Raw genomic sequence first — 20,396 nt, 5'->3', positions numbered from 1 at the left:
ATATCTGTGTGTGTGTGTGTGTGTGTGTATGTGTGTCCTGCCAATGGTCTATCCACATTTTCTTTTTCAACACATTAAAGCATTCAGTAGCAATACAGAATACATAAGCATTCTTAGTCCACCATGTCCACCTGCTCAATTTGGGAGAGGAAGGCACGCTATGACTTTCATATTATATATTAAAAAAAAACACTGATCTTCAACCACACCCACAGCCACCCCACCACAAACACACACACACACACACACAAATAAACATAGACAAGCTGGCTCCCCTGAGATGCTCAATCTTCCCATCACACAAATGCACACCCACTTCTGTTCCATCGTCTTTTTCACACCCAGCCATGAGACACACACTCCATGGCTCTCCTCACTACTCCCACATGCACATTATGCCCACTCATAATCAAATGGGCAAGCATTTATCAATCATGTATTATTTATGGGCTCTTGAAAGGCCTCGCTTTTCCCCCCTAAAATCGACTGCCCTCCCATGAATAGTTAGTGAGTCTGCCCTGGCAGCTCAGGCAGCCCCAACCCAGCCTCCGAAGAGTCTTTTCAGATCAGGTTTCTCCTCCACTAGTGGCTGGGGGCTCCCAAAAAAACACATCCCCACATAGCGAAAGCCACAAGTGAACCTAGATGCATCCCTTACTGATGAGAATGGGCAGCTCACTCCAAAGACTCTGAGAAAAGAGTCATTGGCCTGCTTGGTGACGAAATACGACTAAACACAGCCTCATCCACCATGTATATCTGGAATGGCATTCACACTTATTAACCTGGCAAATAGAATCTGTGACAAACCACACAAGCATTTGTCCAAATACTGATTGCCGACTGTTTTCCTTCAGTTTGGTATGCCACCAAAATACTTTTAAACATTCAGAGAAAAAACACTACATTTAAGTGGCAAATGTCCTTTGATGATAAATTGAGTTCATGGTGAATAAATGGTGTGTATTCTGACATAACTGCAAGGTTCATGCACACATTTTCACAAGTTCACATGGGTAAGTCTGTCCTGTATGGCCTTTCGCCTTGTCCAATAGGGGTAGTAATGTCAAACCATTCATCCGAATGTTATGCAATCCCACTTTGACAATTTCCATAACTGCAATGGTCTCATTTCACCTATTTAATCTAACCACCAGGTGCTGGCTCTTAAAAGGATTTAGATGCTGCAAGGCTGACTTTTAAATATTAAAACAGCTACTGTACGTGATACAGGATACTTTAAAACTGAGAAGCATGGTAATATTCAAGAGTCAGTAGTATGATTCAGTGAAACATCACTACAAGCTGCAAAGAGATCACTGTTTTTGTGAGTAATATAAAATGTAAGGAAAATGACAGCTTAGGACTTTTTAGTGAAAACGTTTTTTTTCTCCAACCCTCTGTTGCTATTCAGTACACCCACAATATTTACGCTCAGCCGTTTTCCTTTTAGAAATTCATTTAAACGATTCTGCTTTGTGCTTCTCAACACCCCTGCTCCTTCCTCAGCATAGAGTCTGGTGTTAGATTCAGGTTGACACACACATACATATTTGGAGTATTAGATGTGGCTGCTTGGACAGTCAATTTTTTCTCTCAAATCTTGTTCACTTACATAAGAGCTGACAAAGCTTTTGAAAGAGCTTCAGAAAAAGTCCACCAAAAGTTAGTTTTATTATTATAATTTTTTTCAAAGACCTGAAACGTTGAATTGTAAAATGAACTCAACTGTACAATTTCAGCTCTACATTCAAAAGTATGAGACTGAGAAGATTGCAGTAAGCCAATTAATGATTTTGCAACTGGATTCCTTTATCAGTCTATATACATGTAACTTATGTGTCGAGTTCAGTGTGTGAATTATAATTTGTTTGTTTATGTCTTGGTGTCACGGGTACGCTGGTGACTGCGCCACTCCGTCCGGCATCTTTTGTCTTATGTGTCAATGTCTTGTGTGTGGAATGTTAAATGTGCTATACAAATAAAACTGACTTGACTTGACTTGACTGTAACACATCTGGCATTAGACTGGATGGCGTATACATATAATCATAATTTAGTGTGGTTCTTAGTATTCAGTAATTCAACCCCAAACTCAACAGCAAAACATTTGTGTTGGATACTAACACAAATATGTCTATGCATCAGAAAGACAGATGTGACAGATGAAAAATGAAAATATGACATTTTTCACTGATATGTTTTACTGATATTAGTAAGATGGTTGATGGATGTGGAGGCTCTCTCATGATTTTCTTATATAAGTAAAATTTTCTCCCATCATTCTGAAGGGCCCACAGATCCATGGGGAAAAATCATGAAAGTTTCATGAGTAGGGCAGAGAAAGCCAAGGTGAGCATGAAACAGCCCCCCTGGTCTGTCATCGGGGTATACAGAGGTATGGAAAGTACAACTGGAACTGACCTGAAACTCTGGAGAGTTCTGTGTCTTCTTTATTAATATGTAATTTTCTTCAGTCTTAAGCTTTGGATACTTACAGTATGCATTCATATAAATCCACCCATTTTTGGTGAAAGCTATCATTGATTTGGTGTGTCTCTTGCCTGGCAGAATTTACCTGTGAGTGTAGCATTTACCAAACCAAACACAATTATATGCATTCACTCACTCAGGCTTCCTTTCTCAACCCAGCCTTTCTCACCATTTCCTCCCAAGGGCACAGGTGCCGTAATATTTCACAATTGATATTTCATAAGCATCAGTGCTTTGAAATCTTGCAGATTTACTTTGCTTATAGCCTCATTTTCTCGAGCACCACAATATCTAGCTCTGTGAATGATGATGACAGGTCTTTCAACTACCTGTCAACCCAACCACCAGACCATCCATCTATCCACTGATTCCTTTCTCTGTCCATCCCACACTCCATCAGCCCACCCACACATTCTTCCACTATCTATCTACATAGCCAACACTGCATCACTGCCGCTCCCAATCTAGTTATCACACATTCAGTTATCCATTTGCCTTTGTCCCCATCCATTTAGCCATCATATGCTAATCCATCTAGCCATACTCACTTTCTTCAAACAATAAATGCCTGCTGACATGCATCCATCCACTCATATATTCATAAATTTGCCCATTAGTGTTTTGACACCAGAAAGATGGGTGATGCTACAGATCTATCCATCAATATCAAGCTTCAGATGATAAATATGCACACCTTATGAACTTGGCCAATCACCATGGGCAATATAATCCCGGTTTTTGGGGGGAACGCTTCCTGCTTTGACCACAATGGCCCTCAAATGTCTATCCAGGAGAGTCCTGCTTCAGTAGCCTACATTTTCACACTTCAGTGTGTGAATATTTCATCATCTTCCATCTCTGATTTGTGCAATGGGTGGTTCTGCTCTCCCTGAGTGCTTAGTGCTGTTTCACTCCTCATTGCCATCCTGAAATATTCAGACAATAAGGCCAAACCCTGTTCCAGATATCTTCTGTTCTGTGCTTCTGCCTCTAGACCCAAATGCATATTTCAGGGGTAATGCCTTGACTTGAAGGGGGGGGGGGGGTTGTGCACAAAACTGGTTCCCACCTGAGACCAGATGTCTTAAGGTCATGGTGTGTGTGGTGTACCACTGCATCAAAAGTTAAACTGCATGCAAGTTCAATGGTGATGAATAGGACAACTGACTCACAGACACACTATTACCGAAATAATTATTACTCGCACTTAGCACTTAAAAACTCATGATTCTCAATATTTATTAAAAATCCAATCTTAGACTTTAATATGTCACAAGGGTTATTTTTCTTCCTCTCTCTAAAAATATATCTGAAAGGATAACGACGAAGCAATGCATACAAAAATGTACAAGCAAGAAACTTTAACAAGATTAAGGACTCATCCTTTGAAACCCACTTGGCCAACTTATAGCCGTTGCCTTTGAAGTTCTCCTGAGCTGCAGGAGCCAGAGGGAAATTAATTTAAAGGTATTATGAGCCAGGCACACAGCTACCTATGGTACTACTGCTGACAGAATAGAACGTTCTATGAGCTTCTTGCTCCTCTCACACTGCCTGTCTTTCTGGTCTTGGCTAAGTCTGGTCATTTGTAGACTTGCAAGACCATTAAAGATCAACTGCACATTTGGACATTTAAAGGCTGAGGAAAACAACAACAAAACATGTAATATTCAAAGTGAAAGAATGAGATGTCATCTTAATGAAAATAGTAAAAACTGAGTATGGTTTTCTCATTTATTTTTCGACACAAATTTAAAAAATAAAAATGAAGTAACCCTGACTTTATATAACTATAGTAACATTGAATCTTGAACTATTTACGATCATTGTGAGTGAGTGACACGGGAAAGGTCAGAAAGTTTTGGATGACACCAAGATTGATCGACTGAAAAACAAATCAACTGCACCCTGAGCTGCACAAGCTTCTAAGAACAGACTTTGATAACTAATCTATTGTTTATAAAAAACTATTAATTTTTTCTGCACTCTCAATTTATTTATATTTCTATACATTTAGATTTATGTGAAAACAACATACAGGATAGAATCAGTGAAATGAACACACATCTACTGATGGCCTTCCTCACCACCAATCAGATCCTCTAACACCATTTCTGCCCTTCTCTTTTCAAATCCAAAACAAGTTCCTTTTCATGGTTAACCATTGTTCTGAATAAATTAGCATTCCACTCATCAAATGCTAACATATTATAAATATAAACCCATATTAAAAAATAGTACTTAAGGTGTTATTAAACTGCAGGACATGCCCTTCAATCCTTCATTGGCACAGTATGCACAAAGCCAGGGAAAGTAATTGAGAGCTTCATCCTGGGATTTGGTACTACTGGGAAAAAATAAAAGTATGGGGGGGAAGGAAAAAATAAAAGAGGAAGGAAAAGAAAACTTCAAGCAATTCTGGTTTCCCTGGTGATCATGGTATTACCCAGACATTTGCAAGACTACCAGGGGAGATGATAGTCCAGGGGCAGTGCGCTCTGTCCTTGACACTGATGTGCATCACAAATTAGCAAAGCCCTTGCATGCAAGCCAACATACATTTTGGCCACCAGCTACGAATTGCCATGTGTATCCAACATCAAACAGTCAATAGGTCAGACCAGAGCTGTATATAGAGATATTTACAGCTCTGGTCAGACAAGACCAGTGTGATCATTAAAGTGACATTAGATTTTTAGTAAAAAACATTCATAAAGGACTTAGCAACATAAATAGCAACAGAATGCAAAGAAATAACCGTTTTGATGTGCCGGTAATGTCTAAACACTTACATTCTGTGTTAACCACTAAAGTTAGCATGCTAAACTACTAGCTTCAGACTGCACTCACTCACCATCAATACTACCTTGTCCCTCAGGCTGTATATGCATGCGAGTCAATGAAAGAGTTCCACTATAGGTGCAATGGTGCATTCAAGACAACTCAAATTCTACTCATTGCACCTGTTCTGATGAGAACAGAAATTTGAGACCAGCTAGGTCCTAAAGCTTCACCTAGAGGCACAGAGGTAATGTTTTGTTGTTTGAGAGACAAAGAAAAAAAACTGTGATGTGACCAACAGCTGAATGTCCTTCAACTAGAGCTAGAATTAGTAGCCTACCGTTGTTAATGTATTACTGTATGCATGGTGTGTGTATTATGTGTGATACTTTGAGCACTTCAACAGTTTCTGGTCCTAAATAAGACAAATGGGCGGTAAATACCACTCAATCAGTGCCAGTAAGTCCTCAACTTGAAATTTGAGCAGATGGTCTGGACTTGATAGCAGCAACAGCAAAGCGCAAAGAAGTTCAGACTTACTGTTCCCTCCCCTCCACCCCAATTAGCTCCTGAGACTGTCTGATTTTTCACCTTGAGACACCATGGCTTTGAGCCTCAATGGGGGCTGATTGGTATGCTGGACACTGTGGCCTTCAATTATTATAGCAAACATCACACATCGGAGATTTCAGGCAGCATTTAAAATGACAAAGTGTGCCTTACTGTGTTTGCATTTTAAGCAGCATGTCTTAGAGTGCATAATAATCACTATTTAGCTAGATGTAGACACAGTATTCAATATGACAGCCAATGACTGCTCAAGCCAGCTGTGCCCCCCCTCATACGTTTATACACAGTATCACTCATTTAGAACAGCACACACACCAGGAGGAACGCAAGATAAACACAACCACAGAGGAGGGTGAGCGGAATCACGAGCGACACACAGAGAAACAGACAGATATCAGGGGGGATACCAGAGAGACCAGCGTGCCGTTCTGACAGTCTGGCGCTTGCCTAACCTCGGGGGAAGTCTCCTGTCATTATCTGCCATCTGCAGGCCAGACCAGCCCTGGTCCGCTGGGGCTCCAACAAAGCAGAGTCTCTGCCTTTAACATCACCTCCTGCTCAAATCTAATCCACTCGCCCCCACTGGACGCTTCATCAAAAGCCTGCGAAGGAGGCATGCCAAGGCTCCTGTCTTTTTGTCCAAACCAAGCTACGAGTTCTGATAAAAATGAATGTGTTTTCCACATTTACACTACAGAAGCAATGCCTCGTGGGCATGCCTCCCTCACCCTCCCTTCTCACACAGTCTTCTAACAGAAAGGCTTGGAGAGAGATCATGACAGTGAATAGGGTAATTAATGGATGAGAATGAGAGAATGTCACTGTGACTTCATAGACGGGGGTAGAACTAGTGCTAAGTTCGTTTATAGAAGCTTGAGTCAGAACAGCTCACACACCATCCAAAATACACACAAACACACATGCGCACGCTCGCACACACACACACGCAAGTAGCAGAGAGTGCCACAGAGATGATTTGTGTGAAATCTTTTGTTTCTTCTGTCATGGGAGAATTAATTTGTTTCAATTTGTTGTGCGAGGTGACAGGAACTCTAACCAAATGCACTGAGGTGTTCTGGGAAAGGGGACACACCACTTCAATACACTGAACTGACACTGGCAAAAATAATCAGATATGATGCAGCTTTTAAAAGTTGGATGAAGGTCTGATAAATGAGAAAAACAAAATTCTGTATTACTGTACAGTTAAACATCACGGGAAAAGGAAGAGGAAAGACAGACGTTTTGTGATCTATTCCAAGATTTTTTAGGAGACCATGGTAGACTTTAAGTTGGTCCAGCTCTTTCAGCATTCTCTTCCTCTCCTGTCCTGCATCTGACTGCTAGTAACTGAGAATGGCACACGTTTAGAAGTGCAAAATAACTCAACTAAAACTTTTAGTTCAATATGCTTCTCTTCTGACTAGAGTTTCAATGTGGTCAATTCATGCCATTTTCAATCTCCAGAAAATCTGAGAACAGAAAACCACACACACTCTGTCCCTCAGAGTGTTCAGAGAAGTCTACTTGAGAAGCTGCTTCAACTCACTGACAACAGACTGCTCTCCTGACTTTGCTATTTTACACATGCAGCTTGTGCCCTCTAGTGCAGCTCTCCCCGAACACAACATTTCAACTCCAACCCTTAACAGTTCAGTTCTTCTAGGACATGTATAAACAATTAACATATACACAAACACACGCTTGGATACACACACAACTCTTTCACATCTTTAATTATCAAAATGTTTCTGGTCAGGCTACGAGTAGGGCATAAGAGGACATCCCTCTTCAAGCACAGAGAGCACACTCTCAACCTGGGAGTGAGAGTGACAGCACTGTAATAACCCCAATTATTCAGCATTAGGCTGCTATTGATTTGTTGCTAAATCGACTTACTGGATCTTTTGCTCGGGCACAGTGGGGGCCATTTGGCGCCATGTTCCCTCTCCTTCACAGAGGGAGCAGTGTAGGCTTGTGAGTAGGAAGGAGCCCTGAATCTATGTGGTGGAGAAGGCTAATTAAAGACCATCCTTATCAAACAACAGTGATGGATGGCACTTTCTCAGTTCAGGCAGACCCAAACGTGCCCCTAGGTCAGTAATGCTCTCCCCCTCTCTCTCTCATGACCTTGGGAGTCTGATGTGAATGTGTTTATAGAAGGCGCTGGTGACACATGGTCTAAAGGCTGCCCGATTCCCATGAAAAGGACCCCATTTTGAGGAAGGAATAATATTTGGCTTTTGGGAGGCTAGCTGAGGACTTGTCCTTGTGAGGAGAGTATGGAACTAATTGAGTGGGGCTATGGAATTATTAATGTTGAGCTTCAGGGGGAGTTGACAGAAAACACATTCCCACAGTTTGTCCCTAGCGACCTCATCTACCCATCTGATAAGGAGAGAATGAGATAACAAGGCTGTGTAATGCACTTCCTTCTTCATTGACTGGCTTCCTACAAAGGAATTCAAGAGAACCATGGAATACTTCACTTGGTACTAATATTATTGGCTCTGTTGATGCCGACATGTGAGGTCACAATTCTTTTTTTTTCAGTCTGTGCAAGATCTAATTTAGCCACTGGTTGCCAGCCAGGACACTGTCAAGAGTTCAGGTGTTACACCCTAAAACGTGGTAGGGAAGAAGTCCTTGGCACGACCTTGTAAGGCTCCACTACACGAGGCTCCCAATCATCTACAGCGTGAAGCTATATTTCTTAGTTAAATATGTGAATGTACATTTATTAGCATAAAAGTGCATTTGATAAACATTTCTGAATGTGTGAGATTTCTAACAGTGTGCATTTGTAATTGTCACCCCCCCCCCCCACACACACACACACACACACAACTGTGTGTGTGTGTGTGTGTGTGTGTGTGTATGTGTGTGTGTGTGTGTGTGTGTGTGTGTGTGTGTGTGTGTGTGTGTGTGTGTGTGTGCGTGTGCCTTGTGTGCGTGTGTGTGGCCTAAAAGGAGGAAAAAGGAGTAAAGAAATAGGTCCCAGCACTTTTGGCATGCTGCAGCTGTCTAGAGTCGTACGCAGCCTCCTCATCAGCGCTAATTGGCACTTGTGCAGACAAGCTTGGACTGGTGCCCACCTCACCACAGCTTTACTGCCGTCTGCCCGCTGCAGGGGCACTGCCCCGGGCCAAGGTTCACCCGCAACGGCACACAGGGCCCACTTTACTGTCCTCTCATACTGACAGTCAAAGTGCTTGTGTGAGCATGTGTGTGTGTGTGTGTGTGTGTGTGTGTGTGTGTGTGTGTGTGTGTGTGTGTGTGTGCCGTGTTTTGTAGTGAATGGATGTTGGCTATTGTGTAAAAACATCCAACTGCCAAGAACAAGAAGAATTGACAGTTATGTTATGCCATGTGAAAAAATAGCACCCTATAAATTAGTTAATGCTACATTCTCCAGCAACATTAATATGCACAACTGAATCTGGCTATAACATGTGAAGGATGCATTTCATTAAGATGTTAAAGAGTTTGAAGTGCTTTACAGTTTTTTAGATATTTATATAATAGATGCTGTATGTATAGTCTCACAGACAAAGACTCGAATGCTGACTGCTTGTGTGAGATAAAAAGCTGCCAAACGCCTCTTGAAGAAACACTCATCTCCATTAACTTCTCCTCTAAACTCTACAACCACAATTTGACCCTGAACTCTAAAAGAAAAATAGAATAGAATACAAAAAACATATGTAGTATGCCTCACAAGAGCATATGAGCAGTAAGCATGAGAATGCATAAGAATACCAAGTAGAGTTCAAAACTTCTCACTGTCAGAAAAAAAAAGCTGTGAAATATTTATCACAAAGTCAGCCTTTCAACCTTTCAACACTTCAAAAAGTCTACTTTTTATCTTTAACTTAGAAAAACAAATTAGCCTTTTCACTAAATCATTGCATGGGTCTCTAAATTCAACCTATCCATGGTAAAGAGGAAGAGGAGGATGCTTGACAACGCAGAGACGTGTTTGCAGATATAGAGCTGAACGTGCATTGCAACACAAAACACATGCATTGCAACACTAAAAGCCATGAGCGTAGGATGCCTAAATATCTGGCTTCGACCAGCATAGCATCAGAGCCAGAGACACAGCAGGTTGCCACAGACAGTGAGAGAGAAACAGAGATAGAACAACTTAAAGAGCATAGTGTAGGCACCTCCCAGCCCACGCAGCCTCCAAAATATCAACCCCCTGCTGTCAGCGAGCACAGCGGAGCAAAGTGTTGGCTCCCGCAGCAGGTGGACACTGAACAGTGTCTGTAGGGCAAAAAAAAAAGAGCCTTGGCACATCAAAGCGAAAGCTGCCACCGCAGTCTCTGCCACCACCGAAACTGAGAAAAGGAGCGAAAAAGAAAGAGAGAGGTGTAGCACAAAGCTCCCGCATGGGCTAATCCCTTCTTCTCAGAGGGCCGTGTAAGCCTCAGTGCTTACCAAACATAATCAGGGGATTTGGGCAAACTAAAACACTGTGGTTTGTGCCCTGGACTTGCATGACACTTGTTTAAAAAGGGGGAAATCACTCAGAGCCAAAGTAGGATGAAAAGTGTATGCCTTTTTTACATGACCATGATTGAAATGGCAAGGCAACTGAGAGAAGCTTACTTTAAGAGAAGGAATGTTGTATACTAACAATGTGGGAAGTGTCCCTAGGTATACTGTGTACCTATCGTTGACTTTGTGTTTCATACAAAAAAGAGGACTAACTAAACTAAACAATTTCACTGGACAAATCCAGTCCTAAATGGAAGGTGAAGTCCTGATGATTCGAGGGGTCTGATCTGAAGCTAAAGAGACTCTTAAGAGGGGAAAATGCTGACCTTTTGAAGTTGGGCTTCATCAGTGCTGCCCTCATTCTTTGAGAGCAGTGTGAGGACTGACATGAGATCCAGAGGCAACACTGAAAGTCAGCAGATTTCACAAAGCCACAAATAACTCTGCTACTCCCATCTGTAAATGAGAGAGTCCAGATCTCGGCACTAATGAGAACATCCAGACACTCTCACCCCCCAAAACTGTGGCCATACCCTGGTAACACATGGTAATGCCACTCAGTCTCTTTCTCAAAACCTTTAGAAAGCATACCGCTCTGGCCAATTAAAGAACTATTGCTCTATTTTCTGTATCTCAGTACTTCCACTGATTTGCAATTAGTGACAAGGAATTAATGACCGATTTATACAAACTCATTACATGCAGGAAAAACACCCAATAAAAATTCCTCAAGAATGAGGGAATGAAAACATCATTATGGTGAGATGATGAGGCCATATTCTGGCACAACTATACAACTGAACAAACATGAGCAATTATATATATATATATATATATATATATATATATATATATATATATATATATATATATATATATATATATATATATATATATATATATATATATATATATATATAGGGCCAGAGACACCTGCTTAATCTCTCAAGTCACAGTAAAGGAATGGAAAGTCAAGACACTTTGCATCCAGTAATTACCCCAACTCACTCGCCAGTTGCTAAAGTCTTTGTAGAGTTTCTACTATTAGCTTTGTTTCCCTTGTCTGACTAATGGGAAATTAAGACCAACTGGTCTCACTTTGTCAAAGGAGCTGACACAAGCAAGGCCAGCTCCCAGCCCAATTCCATTTTTTTTTTTTTTTTCATTCATCAGACGACCTGCTCCCCTGAGGGCCATGAAAGCCTTAGACTTTCAATAATGCCATTAAGCATTCGTAAAACAGCACTGGGCTGAATGTTGAGGCAGTGAAGAACAGAGTAACAGCAAATTTATCGAAAGACTTCTATTAATTACTTGTGACCAGAGAAAATTGATGGGACTCAGGAAGTCCCCTGCTGTTGAAAGTAGAGCCGATGAAGCACTATGGACAGTGTACGACAGAGCAGACCAAAATCAGCTCTGACAACCACAATGCTATTTATGGGTGACAAAAGCCAGGCTAAGTAATGCTCGTATCTGGGAGGGCTTATTTGCAGCCCCTCAAACCAATTAACACCTGAACAGCCATTCAGGCCTAATTCCAGATGTGTGTTAACAATTATGGGTCAGGAAGTTTATCCCTAACAGCAGGAAGAGGTTTCAAATAGCAGTTTCAAGCACTGCACCTTCTATGCTAGCACTTAAATGCTAGCATTGTAGCTTGAGGTTGTAGTTCTATATATATATATATATTTTATGTCATACAAAATACTTTTTTGAGCCAGAACATTATTTACTTTTACAAAACTCGTTTTAGAACTTGAAGGAACAGCTGTTTGCGCATAGAACGATACACATTAATGAGTGACTGGTGATTAACAGTGTTTTTCCTCTCTGTTTAAGGCTCCCATGGGAAGAGAGGTGGCACATGAGTGCCACTCTGATCCTCTGCCCGGGCCCCGCCTTTACCAGATTGTCGCTGCGTGACGCCGGCGCCAGCGGTTTTACCATAGCACCTTTCTCAACATTCCCATCGTCGCCCCCTTCAGTGTGGAGGTGTTTGGCGCACTTCAGAATGCTCATTAGCGCAGCAACAAAGCACACCACCGCCAGCCACCAATGCCGATCAAAAGTAACAAAGGGATGGTAAAGGATACGCCGACACAGCACCCCTTCACAAAAGCGCTTTGATCTGTCACTTACATTTGCACAGAAAAAAATCTGAAAACATTCTGTTGCCTTTCCACCGGCTTTCTACATTTTCGAGACCATGATTCACAGTTTTAATGGTTGTGAGGTTACCACAAGGGGGCCAACATGCCATGGGAGGCTTTACACTCACTCAAAGAGTCAACGGAAACCTCACATGAAAACAAGGCAAAACCGAAGAGGGATGGCGATGGCAGTCCACTTAAAAAGAATGAAGATGTGAGGCTACGTGTAAGTGACAGCAAACACACTTTACATCATGTGACATATCACACTCCTTTTCAAAAGTTCCTATTCAACTCTGTGCCATCTGTCAGTGGGGATTAAATTACTCATACTCTTCTTCAGAGACAGAGTACACAAGCTTAAATGCATAACATAGTAATGAGGACTATTGATTGACTAATTAACTGATTTATGTGGAAAGTAATCGACTACCAAATGATCTTTCTGGATGGAGAGCGAGGTCATTAATAGTGGTCTATACATTATTCATATGTAGAGTCTGTAAGACTATAGGCAACTGGATATGTGGGGGAAGGTTCACTCCTCTAGGAGAAGGAACAGGAGAGAAACGCCACAGAACCCATTAAAGCAACGCTAAGCAACGATTGAGTTGTGTTTAAGTGGTGTTTACAAGCAGAGACATTGACCAAGCCTTGAGCATTCTTCTTAAGGCAAGGCTAAGACCAACTGACAGATCTTCAAACAATGCCCAGACAAATAGATGCAATGCAAGTCAAAACAATCACCTCATTAAAACTGTGTCCACAAAGCTGGCCCAGTCCAAAAGCAATACTTGCATTGAAGGACTGTATGGGGAGTTTACACACATTTTTCTACTCTCCATTATTTTTCTTTTATGACCCAAGTGGTAGCTTAAACCCCAGTGCAGTCTGGCAACTTGAATGTTTTTTTTTTCCCTTTACACTGGCTGTTAGTGGAAAACAGACAGCAAACAGACAGAATTTGCTGAATAACTCCCCACGTAATCCCGATAAATAAAAGTTTTTGGCAGTCTATACCTGGCATTAGCTTTACTGGGAAAATAAGTATAAGTAAAGGAATACAAACCCATGTACTGACCCACTACTCCTGGGCCATAAGATCAAGTTGCGACACAGCTGGCAAAAGCAACAGGCTTTGGCTGCGCATGTGATATGTTCCAGTGATCTACAGTAGGCAGTGATCTAGGGGGGGACTTGACATTGGTAATGATGTGTAGGGAAAATAACTCTTAAACAAATACAATGCTTGGTGAGTAGTGGCAAAAAGACATGCATTTGGGAAAATGTTTCATCGTGTTGGCAGAAGGCCACCTCTGTCATTTAGTTTAAATAAACTACATGTAAATAGCATGTTCTGAGGTACACAACTGTGTTGAAACTTTACTAAAAGGATATAACTTGCGCTCTAGCCCCTCAAAGCTCATGGAAAAGGATGATAGAATCATCGATGCACGATGGGCCACTTCTGATGACTGAACCCAAAGGAAGACCCAGACCACACAGAAAAGTTTTGACACACAGCGTCTTCAACAGAGTAAAAAACATATGTGTTGAAACAACTCTATTCAGAGATAACAGAGCGCAGAAGAGTCACAGTTTTGTCTTACAACATCTGTTTTCTCATATAGCTGTAAGAATGAAATAAATATCTATTTACCTACTAAAATTTCACTTACAGTACAGTTTTAGCTCTCCTTACAGATTAAATTAAGCAACAATACCGATAAGGTGTGTGGACAGTCATTACAGTATATTCCTTTCTATATTAATTAACATTTTCCTCCTGCTTGCATCTGAAATGCCAACGTGTAAAAGGAGTTTTATAATCTTCTGAATATCACTAAAATGTCACAGCAATCAACCAGACCTTGTGATAACTGCCTGTTCAATAAAAGCAAAAATGGACCCCTGTATGTTATATCTAGTTGTTGGCTACTGACAGCGCATATTGACATACCATGAACAATTGTATGGTTGTGCTTTGTTGTTATGTGCTGCACCCTGTTGTGTTATATTGATTAGGCTAGGTTGTTGGGTATTAGCACTTGCATGTGACCGCGAGAAAACTGGCTGCTGTGGAAAATCCTTAACCAATACCACAAGGAGCTTTACATCTTTCCTTGTCTATAAAGGATGTATTTGGTCATGGCAGCACTCTGCATCTCTGAACTCAATGCTAAACTATCCAGAGATAATAGCCATATTAAATTAACACCACCACCACCACAACCAACACAGATTCAGACACCATAATTTAAGGGGCCTGACTGGTGACTGGTGTTCCCTCTCAAACCTCGTCCAGCTAACCTGACCATTCAGGGCCCTTGCTTCCGTGGTAAGCGGAAGCTCTTTCTGGTATTATGTGACACAATGCCACATCTGGAAGTGCTCCCTTCCCGCTAATCCCCTCTGACAGTTTATGAGGCGACCCCTGACTTACGCATGGTCAGCAGGTCAGGTGGGCTGCTAATGGGGGTCTCTTGGCATTGCATAGGGGGAGGGTGTCAGGGGACTTGGGATGTGTGAATCCCAGGAGGGGTGTTCAGGCCTTTTTAATTGGTGCATGGTGGTAAATACATGAAGGATTATGAGCCATAAATGGGAATTTATGTGCCTATTACAGCGTCTGCTGACGAGTCCAAGACTAGAGAGGCACTCATTACCTGAGCATTTACAGAGGCCAGGTCTTCGCTTCCTGATTCCTGCAGAGACAACATGTCCCCCCTTGGTGCCAAAAGTATGCTATTTTTTCAGCACAATTAAAGAGCAGTGGTGCAGAATTGTAAGACAGTTTAAACATGAATCATAAAAAAATATATGTTCTTCTTACAACTGGCATGCGAAAGAGCATTAATAAGAGAATGATGTAGCCTACAAAAGTAGGTAATGTTCATAATCACTGCAATACTGACTATTCATTTGAGATGTTGCTGCAGTAGGACAGCACAGCAATCTTGCTGAGGGAATGTGAGGCATCTGAAAGTTTGAAGCAGTAACAGTACATTGGTAGTAGAAGTAGAATGACACTAAACCAAACCGATAAGAATAGCAGACTATTTAATGTTAAAACGTTACGTCTGGTGTCTGATTTAATCTCCACTCCTTTGCAGTAAGGTCAGCTGTGGAGTACTCAGGAAACACAAAGGACTTGTTCTGAGCTTCCCTTTCTTTCTGCTCTCTTTCTGCACCTTTGCACTGCCAGCACCAGAGCTCATTCTCTCACACAACCTCCATTGTTTGTCATAGATCCTGGTGTGCATGTACTGTAAGTGAAGGAGAGGCAGGCCAGACCACTTTCTTCCACTGACCTGTTAATACCACCAGTTCCTGCATCTCTGAACCAAAAAAAAAAGCCTCCCTGACTAAGGAATATCACACGCAGACCAATTCCCTGTCCAGACCTGTCAGGCTCAGAGCCAAACCCAATGCTTGCTCTGTTGGTTTGTCTGTAATAAAGCTGACCACACACCAAAGCCAGCAGGAAGGGCAGCACAAAGACCTCACATCAATGACTTCTGTAATGAGGCACCTGGGGTTTTAGGTCAGCCAGGAACTTCATCATGACCAGGAGTGGTATAGGGAGAAGCTGTGGATAAGGAGATGGCGGACATCACATATGTATCAATTTTCTCTGACTGTAAGACCATTATACGGTGTCGACCCAAGAGATAATAGATTAACACAGACAGAAAAACAAAAACACAAGATGGAAGGCCATCATTCATTGCTTGTGTTTTGTTTGTGTGGGATCCCTTGAGTAGAAATCCATACTAATTCTTTAGCCAGCATCCTGAAGTAAAAGGGGAGGGGTTGTGAGTTTTTTCAATCAACTCCAGAGCCAATCTTTTATGGTGTCAGATCTAGCATGGTGGAGATGAGCCTCCTCTTCATCACAGAGATGGGACATTTTCACCTTGAAGTCCCTTGACACTACAAAAGAGAGTGGTGCACACCTGGCATATTCATAATATTATTACACAACTACCGGTATGCCATATGTGGACACACACACACACACACACACACACACACACACACACACACACACACACACACACACACACACACACACACACACACACAGAGAGAGAGACACAAAGATTAATATCTATTCCAGAAGTGAAGACATTTATATAGCCTGCTCTTCTTGGCAAAAGAGGGGAACAAATGGTAGATTTTTCAGAGGTGAAAAGTAACCCACAAACAGATGGTGGTGATGGGACGGAGGACTCTGACAGTAACATCCCCATTGTTCTGCTTCATCATCACACTCGCGCCCCCCCCCCCTTCACTCCTCTCTCTGAAAATCCTATCTGCAGTGGATCACGCTGTGGTCCTTTCTTTCAAGCAGCTCCCCAGAAAGTTCCTCAGATGGAGCAGGGTCTGACAGGCCATTCATCAGCACTGTGCTCCGACTCTGTCATCACCTGTCCTCAAAAGCGTCCCTTTATTGCGCTGGACGGCCTGCCCTCAGCCCACAGTGATTGAAACAGACACACACTGAGCAGGGAAATGAAATCATAGAGGCCCCTGAGATTCACACAACAAACAGCCGTACAGGCTGTCCGCTCCCTAGCTGGCCCAGGGGCCTTGCACTGCAATGAATCGTACAGGCTGTTTCTGCTTGCTTGTGCCCAGGTGGCGTGTTTGGAAGTGGACAATAAACACTGCAGGTCTTTAATGACCGGTTGATGAGAAATACAGCAGCACAGCGAGCTCTGCAGTTAAGATGTTACTTACCTACAGGTTGAGGAAGGCAGAGGTACAGTCCAATCAGATGGAAGGGAAGGAGCAGGAGCAGGACCACGGCAGACAGACAGAGAGGAGAAGAAAGACAAAAATCAACAGAGAATAAATGTTAAAGGTTGTATCAGCGATGGTGGGGTAACGTCACTTCTGTTGATGTTCAAACAAAACAGAGAGCTAGCTCGCTAGTCCCTCAACCTCCCTCGCGTGCAATTGAAACTCTCCTGAACACGCATGTTGTCGGTTATTGGTTGGAACACTTTATTTTGCCTTTGAGTGGTTGGCAACAATTGTTGTTCGCAATTGTTTTTGTGTGCAGATCTCAGAGCCTAGGCTGCCTACAGAGACGTTTTTTAACGGCCTGCTTATGGGGCGGGCAGCTAGCGGATCGTTAGGAAAGATTAGATGAATGTGATCATTTATGTTTGGGCCTTTTTTGGCCTGAAATTGCTGAATGTCTAACCAGGTCAAAGGCCAATTGCTTTGGACACCTTCTTATCATAGCAACAATGCCGAGGAACTTCGAAACCCTGCCTTCACTCCCTATCCGGCCTGTCTTTCAATGATAAAAATTGGGAGTATGGCCACAAGGATCAAAGAAAAGGGGTGGAGATGGAGGAGATGCCCGGGGAGACAACCCAACTCAGTCTGGGCAACAGGAGGCTGCAAGAGAAGCTGCCGCTGGAGCAGTCTCATTACTGAGGATGAGAGAGAGTGGGAACAATGCAAAAGGTTGCCTGGATACAGAACCTGGCACAGCATCTAATGAGAAAATAAATGATGGAGTTGGAGAGGGCAAAGGGGGCACCAAGCAAACATCTGCAACGAGAGAGAGAGGGGACAGGCAGCACTTCAAATGAAAAGGGTCACATCAGGAGGTGCCTCATGGTGGACTCGTCCTCCTCCTCTTCCCCTCTCTCGCTCTCCATCCACACCTCCTCTCTCTCTCTCCATCTTTCTCTTCCTCTGTGGTGCTAAGATGGGGTAAAGGCCTTATATCACCATTAATAATTCAAATTACAGTGAATTTAAGTGGACCAAACCCCCTTGAAACATTTTAATGGGGTGAGCGGGAAAGAGGCAAGAGCAGTGGGGGTGGGGGTCCTGGGGCTGAGTGGTTCATTTAACAGTGAGTCTAATGACCCCCCCTTCCCCTGCCTCTCTTCAGAAAACTCAGCCTGTAATTCCCTCTGCAGCTTTAGCAGTCCCTATCTCTTTTTTTTCTTTCTTTGTTTCTTCCAATCCCCCTCTATTTTTCTATTTCTCTCTCTCTCTCTCTCTCTCTCTCTCGATCTCTCTCGAGCATTCTTCCCCTCCCTCCAGGATGAAGAGAACATGTTTCCAGGCAACCCCCGATCCTCATGTGGTGAGACAGCGGAGTGTGTGTATGTGTGCGTGTGCATGTGTGTGTGTGTGTGTGTGTGTGTGTGTGTGTGTGGGGGGGGGGGGGGGGGGGTGGGGGGGTTCGTGGGGGCTGAACTGCATCGTGATGGGGCTGAGAATACAAATCAGACAGAAAATGAAAAACTTGCTGTTAGGTTAAATAGGTGTGGTTCAATTGAAAGAAATATTGTCGATTTGGACATAGTCAATGTTTAAGTAAATATTTTGTATGTAGAAAGTAAAAGAATGAAATGTGAATGACATGACAATCATTTGTGCTCCTCTACTCCTTTAACCTCAAACAGAACATGAGGCCATGTGTGTGTGTGTGTGTGTGTGGTTGGGGGGGGGGGGGGGGGGGGGGGGTGTTATCAGCAGAGTCAGTTCAGAAATATCTTCTGAAAAATACAATTGAAGTTCCAGTGACAGTGCTAAAATAAACTGCAGCAATATAACCATTTTCTGGAGATCTCACTTTCTCAGTAATTGCCATATTCTTATGGCGCTTTAATTCTTAGTAAACACGTTGGGAAAAACAAAAACAAATTAACATGAAGAATTGGGAATTATGCTAATTCCAGCGATGCTGCCTGTGCATGTCTGGGGGCTCTTGAATTAGCATATGGGAGGGGAGGGGAAAGACACAAAATCAAGGCAATGAGACGGGTTCCAGAAAATGCAAGACACCGTCGACACTAAACCCTTCAAGATGGAGAGAAGACTCCAGCCTCAAGGCCCTCCAGTGCATCACACTTCAGATCATTTCCATAGTTACCATGGAGATGAGGCAGGACAATAAGAAGCTTAACCAGACACAAGTTCAGCCTCTTGGGTTGTGTGTATGCATATGATGAGAAGAGAGCATGACCATTACATATGCGCAGGCATGAAAACGGCTTAAAACGGTTGAGACTTTCTATCCAATCAATGCGCTTCATGCCTTGTTTGCCAACTTTTCTGTATTTAAAGACAACTGATTGAGTTTATTCCAAAATAGATAATGACTTAATTTACTGCATATTATGGAAGATGTTTTCACAACATTGGCTACATAAATCTACACTTTAGAGTAGGCAATAACTGTTTTCCCAGCACTACCACTACCAATGCAATCTGGCCGCAAACGATTGAAGTAACAAACTAATTAAATAAAATGTTATTTCTAATCCCAAATTCCCAGTTCTTATCACACTGTAGCAGTTCAGCACACTGTTTTAATCCAGGGGAATGGCTGCTCTTTAGGGAGAGACAGGGTCATTTCAGCTGAAACATCTCCCTGCAGGAGGACGGTGAGAATGTTTGGTAAAAATATGTCACCAAGGAGCAGAGCTCATTTTGAAATAATTGTCCCTCATTCCCTCACGTCAAAGCAGAAAGGAAAACACATTTGCAAGTGAGTTTGTGTGACACAAAATTCTGTGGTATCTAGATCATTTTTTGGTATAATGCATCTCTGTCTTGGAGGAGGTAATCCTGAAATGGATGTTGTCATTTACACAGAAGGGTTTCACTAGGTAATGCGCACAATTGTGTTACCTGATATTTCCCGTATTTCCTCATTGTTTAGTCGGCCACTTTGAGTGTAAGGCTCTTTTCTAAAGCTGTTATGTTTGTGTTTGAGTTTTGCAGTTGCCGCTACGACCTTGTTGATCGCAGCTCATGTTTATATGTGCAAATAAAGATTGTGCTAATCAACCGCGTTGTCCGTTCTGACCGCTCTGACCGCTCCGTTTTAAGTCTGTGAATGTTCTGTAGTGGTAACAG

The 20,396-nt window shown here is 42.5% G+C and overlaps 1 protein-coding gene across 2 annotated transcripts in view; it reads right to left on the bottom strand.

Moving 5' to 3' along the window:
* pard3aa (par-3 family cell polarity regulator alpha, a) overlaps positions 1-20,396 on the bottom strand; it is a 281,887-nt gene that overhangs the window by 196,904 nt on the left and 64,587 nt on the right. The window lies entirely within an intron of this gene.

The sequence above is a fragment of the Alosa pseudoharengus genome, unplaced genomic scaffold (assembly GCF_046254945.1).
Source record: "Alosa pseudoharengus isolate Yale_2024_CS ecotype anadromous, Long Island Sound unplaced genomic scaffold, YU_APseudo_1.1 YU_APseudo_1.1_scf_18, whole genome shotgun sequence".
NCBI lineage: Eukaryota > Metazoa > Chordata > Actinopteri > Clupeiformes > Clupeidae > Alosa > Alosa pseudoharengus.
Note: the sequence above shows the minus strand (reverse complement) of the source record. Positions and strands in the feature narration are given on the sequence as shown.